The sequence below is a fragment of the Spermophilus citellus genome (assembly GCF_964194105.1).
Source record: "Spermophilus citellus genome assembly, chromosome: 1".
Taxonomy (NCBI): domain Eukaryota; kingdom Metazoa; phylum Chordata; class Mammalia; order Rodentia; family Sciuridae; genus Spermophilus; species Spermophilus citellus.
In genome coordinates this window covers 117955285-117964731 of record NC_138182.1, presented here as the reverse complement: position 1 = coordinate 117964731, position 9447 = coordinate 117955285, and the positions used below count along the sequence as shown (strand labels likewise).

The 9447-nt window shown below is 44.3% G+C and overlaps 2 protein-coding genes across 2 annotated transcripts in view; one reads left to right on the top strand and one right to left on the bottom strand.

The window, feature by feature from the left end:
• Window positions 1-9447, bottom strand: part of LOC308655607 (uncharacterized protein) — an 801622-nt gene that overhangs the window by 587287 nt on the left and 204888 nt on the right. The gene's annotated exons all lie outside the window — the stretch shown is intronic.
• LOC308655630 (uncharacterized protein) overlaps window positions 1-9447 on the top strand; it is an 84041-nt gene that overhangs the window by 28771 nt on the left and 45823 nt on the right. The gene's annotated exons all lie outside the window — the stretch shown is intronic.

Sequence of the window (9447 nt, the reverse complement as noted above, 5' to 3'; positions counted from 1 at the left end):
AGTATGTTTTCCCCCTGTATGCACAGTTATCTGTACTTTGTGAATTACTTCACTTGATGTTTGGAGTATTTAATTCATTATCAGTTTGACTTTTTTCTCCTGGCCAATTTGAGTCCATGGGCATAGAGTCGTGTTCAGTACCTGGTTCTAAGAAAGGTTTATCTTTAATGTCCAAATTAGTGTAACTCTTATTCCCTCTATATGTACAGTTTTTATAAGATTCAAAATCCATGGGAATCCCATATGACAGTCAACAGAGTAGAAGTCATGGTGAGGTGGTAGAAATCCATATGTCATAGTGCTCCCAAGCATTTTCTGCAGCTGATGATAGTATTTACATCATCTGGAATTTTGGATTCAAAAAATTGTTCCTATAAATAGTAGTTCACTTGGGTGATTAATAAGGTTTGGTGCAGACTTTGGGATGTGTACCACAATGACAAGGAGTGGATGTCCACTCAGGTTTGTTGCACTGGGAAAGAGATTCAGCTGCAATAAGTTGACAATTATATTTGTCATATGAAATTTGTCATAACTTACTGTCTCCAGGAATAATGATAAAACTGTTATGCAGTTGACTAGCATGCTTTCTTTTTTCCTTTGAATAGGAAGAAAGTTTGTTTTGGCTGGAAAGGTTTGGTATATGAAATACAGAGATTCCCAAAGGAGAGTTGGTAGGTTTGGATCCGTGGTGTGCCCCAAAAGTTGCTGTTAATTCAAGAATATCCAGAGGTGAAATGATTAGATTATGAGAGCTGTGATCTTATCAATTCATTCTAGTTTGGATGGACTGACTAGGTGGTAAAAGCAGATAGGTGGGGTGTAGGTAGGTGGAATGAGTCACTGGGAGCATGTCCTGGAAGGGTTATTCTTCCTGGAGCACCTCTCTCTCTCCCCCTCCCTCTCTCTCCCCTTCTTGGCCCCACCATGACCTAAGCAGCTTCCATCAGGTTGGTTCTGCCACCCAATTGTGCTGCCTCACCTTGGCCCAGAGCAAGGTAGTCAGCCATTTGTGGTCTGAGACCTCTGAAACCAGGAGTCCCAAATCAAACTTCCTCCTCTACATCATTTATTTGGATATTTTGGTCACAGTGATGCAGAAAGTGACCAAAATACAGTTCCTTTCTGGTAGTTGTGGTTTAGATTGGAGGTGTCCTGCAGAAGCTCACATGTGTGACCCTGGAAGTTGGTTTAGAGGTGAAATGATGGGGTGATGAGCATTTTTACCTGATCAGCTCACTAATCCACTTCAATGGATTACCTTGGTTGCAATTTAGGAGGTAGGGTGTGGCTGGTGGAGATAGGTAGCTCAGGATGTGGCTTTGCAGGTTATATTTTGTCCTTGGTGAAGGCAGCCCTCTCTTTCTGCTTCCTGACTGCTACATCCTGAGCTGCTTTTCTTCTCCATGCCCTTCTGACATGGTGTTCTGCCTCACATTGGGCCCAGAGCAAGGTAGTTAGCTGTCCATGGACTCAGACCTCTGAAACTATGAGCAACAAATAAACTACCTGCTCTAAAGTTGTTGTCAGATCTTCTAGTCATGGCAGCAAAAAGGCTGATTAAAATAGTAGATTTGGGCTGGGGTTGCGGCTCAGTGGCAGAGTGCTTGCCACACACATGTGAGGCACTGGCAGGGTTCGATCCTCAGTACCACTCAAAAATAAATTAACAAAAATAAATATACTGTGTCCATGTATAAATAAAAAATATTTTATAAAAGGAAAATAGTAGATTTAAAAGTGGTCTTACCACCAGGCATGGTGGCTCACGCCTGTAATCCCAGCAGCTGAGGAGGCTCAGGAAGGAGAATTATGAGTTCAAAGCCAGCCTCAGCAAAAGCTAGGTTCTAAGCAACTCAGTGAGACCTTGTTTCTAAAAAAAAAAAAAATATATATATATATATATATATATATATATATATATATATATATATATATATATATATATAGAACATAGGACTGGAGATGTGGCTCAGTGGTTAACTGCCCCTGAGTTTAATCTCTGGTACCCACCCCCCAAAAAGGGGGTTTTATCAGCTAAAACCTGAAATTTTACTTAAATAAATTATGAGAGAATTATTTCTTGGCATGAATGTAAGACCTGAATCTTTTGTAGTTTAAATTTTGATTCCAATGAAGTAGGAGATTTGAGATAAAGAAAAAGGACATTTGTAACAAAACATGACTAATGTGAGGATATAATGTCATAGTGTGTAGTTAACTGAAACTGTTGAGTTTAACAGTATTCTTGACATTTAACAAAATATGCCAAGGAAAATCTTACCACCTAGGCACACATATGGCAAATATAGATGTTAAGATAACAATAAACAAGAAGTAACACATTTTCTATAAGCAAGTAGCACAAATGCAATCTATTATTAGCAGAATTTCCTGCTCCCTTTTCCACTTTTTTCTTTTCTGAGCCAACTGTTCAAGTTCACATTCTAAGACTGACAGCTATCAGGTTCTAGAAAGGCAGGGTAGAAAATTGACATCTAAAAGCTCAGAGCTTGGGCTTTAGGCTCAGCATTGTGTCAAGTACCATCATTTGCCCAATCAGATGAAGGTGTGTGTGGGTAAAGAGTCTTTAAGACAGGACAAGGGGCTGGCCCTGGGGCTCAGTGCTAGAGCTTGCCTAGCGAGCCTGGTAGGTGGGGAGAATGACAGATGGACAGACATGCCATATCTTCCTCCCACAAGAAGGCTGACTTTTGGAGGCTGCTCCTTAAAAGGGATGAGAGACATGTCCCAGGTCACCTGGGTTGAAAAGGTGATCTGGGCCTCTGCAGAGTCCCCTGCAAGACCTATTTAGGAGAGTGACAATCCCATGCCGGAGTTAGCCCCCTGTCCCCACATTTCATGAGCACCCAGGGTCCATAAGAGAAAATGTAGTGAGCAACTTGGTCCCAAGTCTGCCGCAGGTCTCCTTCCTGGCTGCTTGAGTGCACACAGTTTGGGGCTCTGGCCTTTTCGAAGAGTCTCAGCAGGAAGGTGACACCCACAGAGTTGTGGGGTAACCCTGCTGGATGACCAGTGTTCCCTTGGTCAGGACAGCCACAAGGGCTTGGGGGTTGAGGTAGCCTGTCCCCTGGCAGCAGGGGCAGCCCAACAGCCTAGACACCAGCGTTCCCTGGGAGGGCGATTTGAAATGCAAGGAGAGGACTGAGACTCTGCTGCCTGCCCCCAGTGCTATCCAGGCAATCTTGGATGCCTGGCCAGACAAGCACCCAGAGGAGTCCTGTCAGCTCCCAATTTGGCCCAGTTTCAAAGTGAAATATACAGAGGGCCTGGGGGTTGGTTGCCTTGGTCTGGGTGAAGCTCAGGCTACACATGGGCCCTAGGAGACAGACTGCTGGACAAGATCCTGGCTCCATCACTGGCCCATGTGATGGGTGTGTCTCACCAGAGGCTTGGTTTCCTCCTGTGTGAAGGGGCGATGCTGTGATCATCCTTGTTTGTCTACCTGAGAGAATGAAGCACCAAGGGTGTGGGAATGCAGTTTATCTGGGCCAATGCGAAGATGATCCCCAGGAGAATGAAGTTCTGCCCACCTAGAATGTGTGCTCTGGAAATGGCATCTGAGTAATCTGGGTTTACAGATCATTAAGGAAAGCAATGGAGGGAAAATAGGAGGAGGAGGTGGCAGCACACCTGTGGCTGTGCTGTGCTGGCTGAGGACAGCAGCAAAGGGGTCTCTGGTGGTGGTGGTGAGAATAGTGCCAAATTTGTTCTCTACAGCTTTGGAGTTGTTTTGTTGCCTCGCTTGTGGTGAAAGCATGAATGAGATTCAGACTCCATCAGTCCTTCTCGAATTAAGAAATCCTGGGATGGGGTTGTGGCTCAGTGGTAGAGAGCTTGCCTAGCATGTGTAAGGCACTGGGTCTGATTCTCAGCACCACATACAAAAAATAAAATAAAAATAAAGGTACAGTGAGAACTATAAAATATTAAAAGCAAAAAAGGAGAATAATGAAATCCTGCAGAAGTGTGACGTGTGTGGGAAGGTCCCCCCTGCCTGGCTCCTGCAGGATCACAGGGCTGCACTGCTCTCAAGAGTCCAGGTTAGCCTCAGAGTGTGTCACCTGGGCAGTGAGTGGAAACAGGCCCTTACATCCCCCAGGCTCCAGAGGTGTGGGGTGTTTGCACAGAGCCTGTCAATAACCTTGGAGAAACAGATGAGTAACACTTCAGGAACCATCTCCTGACCCAGGACAGGGGCAGCCTTTCCATCATGCTGGAAGAAGAGGTAGCATCCAAAGGAGCCACGTGGAAATGATGGATGTGCACATTTATGTTCACACCTCACCCAGCAGACATTGTGCTGATGGTCAGGACAGGGGCACATGTGGGAAGCAGTTGAAGGAGAGGGGCAGCTTCTCCCTGGTGCACATGAAAGAGTGCAGGCCTCTGAGTCATTCTCTGTACTCAGGGACTCACACATGTCTGGAGACCGCTCCACAGCACTGAGTAGCATCACCATGTGGATGACAGCCCAATGACAGGCAGCTGGGTCAATGGACATGGGCCTGCATGATTGAGTAGCCATGAAGTGTACAATCAAAGAAGCAAAGTACTGCTGAGATGCCAGTTGCAAGGTGGGAAAATTGTGGTTTTCAATGATAACCTGGGTGGAAATTGTGTGAATCTTCATGGTGAACAAGAAACACTTTTTGAATCTTAAAAATAACAGATCATATGTCACTGGTGTTCTTTCTTTGGTAGTCAAAATATTAACAAATTATCATGTTTTTTACTTTATCCACTCAGAGTCTTGATAGGTCCTGACTCTCTCATATCAGACTCAGCCTCCCTTAGCTGGACTTGTCATTTCCATTCTCTGTCACTCTGTGTGTATCTTTATAGGAGAGGTTAGGTTCTTGAGGCAGTATATTTTGGGGTCTTATTTTTTATTCATTCAAGTAGTAGATCGATGTCTTTAAGTGGAGAAATAGCAACTTATATTCAATTATTAAAAGGCACGGGTTTGTCATTTTGTTGATTTTCTTCTCATTTTTTGTATGTCTTTTGTTAATTCTTCCTGTCTTATTCATCTCTGTCGTTTGATGCATACTAATTGATCATGTCTGATTCTTCCCTAGTCTCAGTTAAATGTGTGCTCTTGTATTGGGATTTATTTTTTCTCACGTTCTTGTTTTGGTAGTCTATCTTCTTCCACTCCCAGGTGTGGGATTCACTTCAGCTTCCTTTGCAATGCTAGTGTGTGTTCATGAATTCCCTTGGTGGGAGCATATCTTGGGAGGTCTTTATTTCTCCTTTGACTGTGCAGTCTACCATTGCTGGGTATAGTAATCTTTGATGGCACTTGTTTTACTTCAGGACTTGAAATACACCATCCATGTCCTCTGGCCCTTAGGTCGATATCAGCAGTGGTTTTGTCTTTAGTGCTGTTTGGGGCTCTATCATGCTGGTTCTAAAGTTTCTTGTGCTGCACTTTTCACTGAAGGACTGTTGTGGTGGCAGGATTTTCTCATCATGTGCATTTAGTGTTCCACAGCCCTGTGCATCTGGTGTCTGTGTCTCCACGTGTGCGCCACTGGGAGGCATCAACAATTGGATCTTTTTCTCCCCCTAATTCTGTCCTGAAAGTGAGTGCTCAGGTGTGAGTATGGGTGGATGGTGGTTGGAGCTGGGCAAAAGTCCCGTCATCTGGGCTTGAGGTGCAGCTCAGTGGCAGACTCCTGCAACACATTTTAAGCCTTGTGTTCCTCACCAGTAGCGCGCATACACACCCACACACACGAGTTCCTCTTGGATGAGGTGCATTCATGGACTGTTTAACAGCTTCTCTCTGGATCATAGGTTGTGTGACCCAGGGGCAGGCTGAGGCCAAGGTTTTCCTAATTCATTCAGGTGTATTACCCACCAGGTACTGAGCAGAAGTAGGTGGCAGCTAAGCCAAGTGTTATTTCTATCAGCTGAGACGTTCATAGGGGCGAGCAAGGGCATAATGCAGCCAGTACCAAGCAGAACTTCCTCCAGATTCTTGTACTGCACATCCAGGGGTGCATCATGCTGGACCAGGTCAGCTTGTTGGGAAGGTCTCCACAGGTTGCCCCTGAAGACATGGGAAGTGCTGGAACCACAACATTTTGTCCTGGGGGTGGCAAAGGAACTGTGGGTCCATCACCACCTCAACCTTGGCATCCCCAGTCCTGGAACCTTGCTAGGCCAGGTGCTTCTGACCCGCCCTGATTCTCAGAGGGCAGCCCCCCAATTTTCTGCTTCATCTGGAGTCCCACCCTCCAGGCTGCACCTCCTGTTCCCCACCACGTGGGACTCTAGCAGGTTTTCACCCATGTCTCCCAACCAGGTCAGGACCTGTGAGACAGCATCTGCCAGTGAATCAATGCCCACTACTGTGGGAATAGGTGGTTTCTGACCTTAGGAGCAGATAGACTCAGAATAAATGCGAGAGTTGATGTGGAGAAAAAGGAACACTTACATTGTTGTGGGATCGGGTGTGGAGGTTCCTCAAAAGACCAGGAATGGAACTACCATATGATCCAACTGTACTACTCCTCGGTATTTATCCTGAGGAATTAAAGTCATCAGACTATAGCTGTCCATGCACCCTTATGTTTATAGCAGCACAACTCGCAATACCCAAACTCCAGAACCAACCCAGGTGTCCATCGCCCAATGAATGGATAAAGAAAACTTGGTAGTGCTGGGGATGTAGCTCAGTGGTAGAGCACTTGCCTAGCATGTTTGAGGCACTGGGTTTGATTCTCAACACTGCATATAAATAAACAAACAAACAAAGAAAGAAATAAAGGAATTCTGTCCAACTTCAACTACATATTTTTTTAATGTGGTGTAGAAGGGGCCAGGGATATCTCTTAGTTGGTAGAGTCTTGGCTCACATGCACAAGGCCCTGGATTCAATCCCCAGCACCACACACACACACATACAAAAATAAGTGGTATACATACACAATGATATTTTATTCAGCCATAGAGAAAAATGAAATTTTGTCATTTGTAGGAACGTAAATGGTACTTGAGAACATTATGCTAAGCAAAATAAGCCAAACTCCGAAGGTCAGGGGTCATGTAAACTGGAAAGGGAAAAGAAAAAGAAAGGTGTGTGTGGCAGGGTCACATGAAAATAAAAGTAAGATCAGTAGAGAAATGGAACCAAGGAGGGGGAAGTGATTTGGGGGCAGTGGGATCAGCCATGCTATATTGTTACATTATGTACATACATGAATATGTAACAACAAATCCCATCCTTAGGTACAAGTATAATGCACCACTAAAAAAATGTGAAAAATAATCTAGAAAAAAGAAGTCAGCCAATGAAGGAAATAGGTACTTTCAAATAACAGCATCTTTTTCTACCTTTCAAAAATTAGGTGGAGGGGCTGAGGTTGTGGCTCAGTGGTAGAGCACTAGCCTAGCATGTGTGAGGCACTGGATTTGATTCTCAGGACTGCATATAAATAAATGAATAAAATAAAGGCCCATCAACAACTGAAAAAATGAGGTGGAAACTACAATATTTATATAGGTATTTTACATTGAATTACATAAATCAGTGTTTCCTATAAGTCACCCCACCTCTTATGTATTAAGGTCACTTCTAAGTTGTCATTCCTAAGTATTTGATGAATCATAAAAAATATTTTTATAAAATCATTTGCAACAAATAAATTTACTCACTACATCATGTACAATCAGAGAAATGAAAAATTATGCTGCAATGTGTTCAATGAATCAAAATGCATTCTGCTGTCACATATACCTAATTTAATTAATTAATTAATTAAAACATTTAAAATGTACTACATTAATAAAAAGTATACTGTGTTTAATTCAACACATATTTAAATAAACAATATTTGCACACATTCCACTGAATAAATTAAAATCCATTTCACCTGTTTTAACTTTATTCCTGTGGCTACCAGAACATTCTCATTTATACTCAGGGTACTCATCATCTTCCTACCACACATGGCTGCCGTGGAAGACTGCCTTCTTTTCTATAGCTAAGGCTTTCCCTTCAAAACAGCCCAAATCAGGAAGGATAAGATCTGGAATCACCTTGATTTTATATACATATATGTGTATATATATGGAGAGAGAGAGAGAGAGAGATTGACTACTTTCCCAGCTGCATCTTGCATCTTCTCTCAACTGCTGGAGGCCCAAACCCTGCTTCCCTGGCTTGAGTCACTGCTTCAGCCTTAGCCTAATTGATGTAGTTGGCAGGATGTTTCAGATGAGAGATGCATTAACCCAGCAGATGGGGGGATCTGTGTTATTTGGCACAGGTCACCAGAGTCCTATTGACATGGGCTCCTGTGGAGAGTTGGGAATGGAGAGGATGGTTCACCTGTGATTATAGAGGAGGCTTTGCAAGAACTGAGTTCCTGCTTATAAAATAGTGCTGCCTGGGAAACAGCATGGCCCCTGGGGTAGATTTTTCTCAGTATTCTGAATGCAAACATGCATTAGGTTCTGTGGGATGCTGTCCAGTTCCACACTCTCCAAGAGAAATAGGAAACCTTGAGCAACACATTAACACTTCAGTAATGAAGGGGAGAGGCCAATCCATGACTCTGAGGGGAAGGTAGAGTCTGAAGAGGAGCCTGTGGAGAAATCCTCATGGTGAGCACACTCTACATGAAGCAAGAGATAAAACATGAGCAGCCCTGGACCCCTGGGGCTCAGCATTGGGGCAACTGAATGTTACAGAACATACCACATGTCAGTCACACACCCAGGCACCATTAGTGGGCTTGGGTAAGATGTTTTGCCAGCAACCTGGGGAGCCCTTGGCAACATGGAGTTTGTGACTGTGGGACCTCAGAGTGGACAGCATTGTTTGCTCTCCATAAATAGACCATCCAGCATCCATCACCACCCACTTAGAATCCTGAGACAGCAACTATAGAAACATTGAAGATATGGAGACCATCATCGATGCCTGATAGTTTGCTTTATGCAGCTGCATGAACTGTGTGGACTGACCTGGAGAACTGCCAGAACTGTGGGTAAATGGCAATCCTGTGCAGATTTGGAGCAGATTCAACAGGAGCTTGATATGTGTCAGGTGATGTTTAATCTGAATTCCCGGGGCCACGTGATGGAAGATTTACCAGTGGCATGAGAGACTTGGTTCTGCAGCCTGCTCCACCTGCAACATTGGGTCCTCGATGGCTATTTAAGACCCATATGTTGGTCGCCCCATTAAATGAGGTTACTACCATGATGGCTAGCCTGGGAGAAGCTGAGAGCAGACAGCAGTCCAAAAATGTGCACAGTGGGAGGGCCGGAGGCAAGACAAAGGAAGGAAGAAAGAGCCATCAGAATGTCTTGCATGAGGTGAGGGCTGATCTGGCAGCAGGGGTAGATGGCAACCAGCCTAATGTGGTCCTTCTGGAGCTGTGGAAGCAGCTACTCCTGAAGTAGCAACTC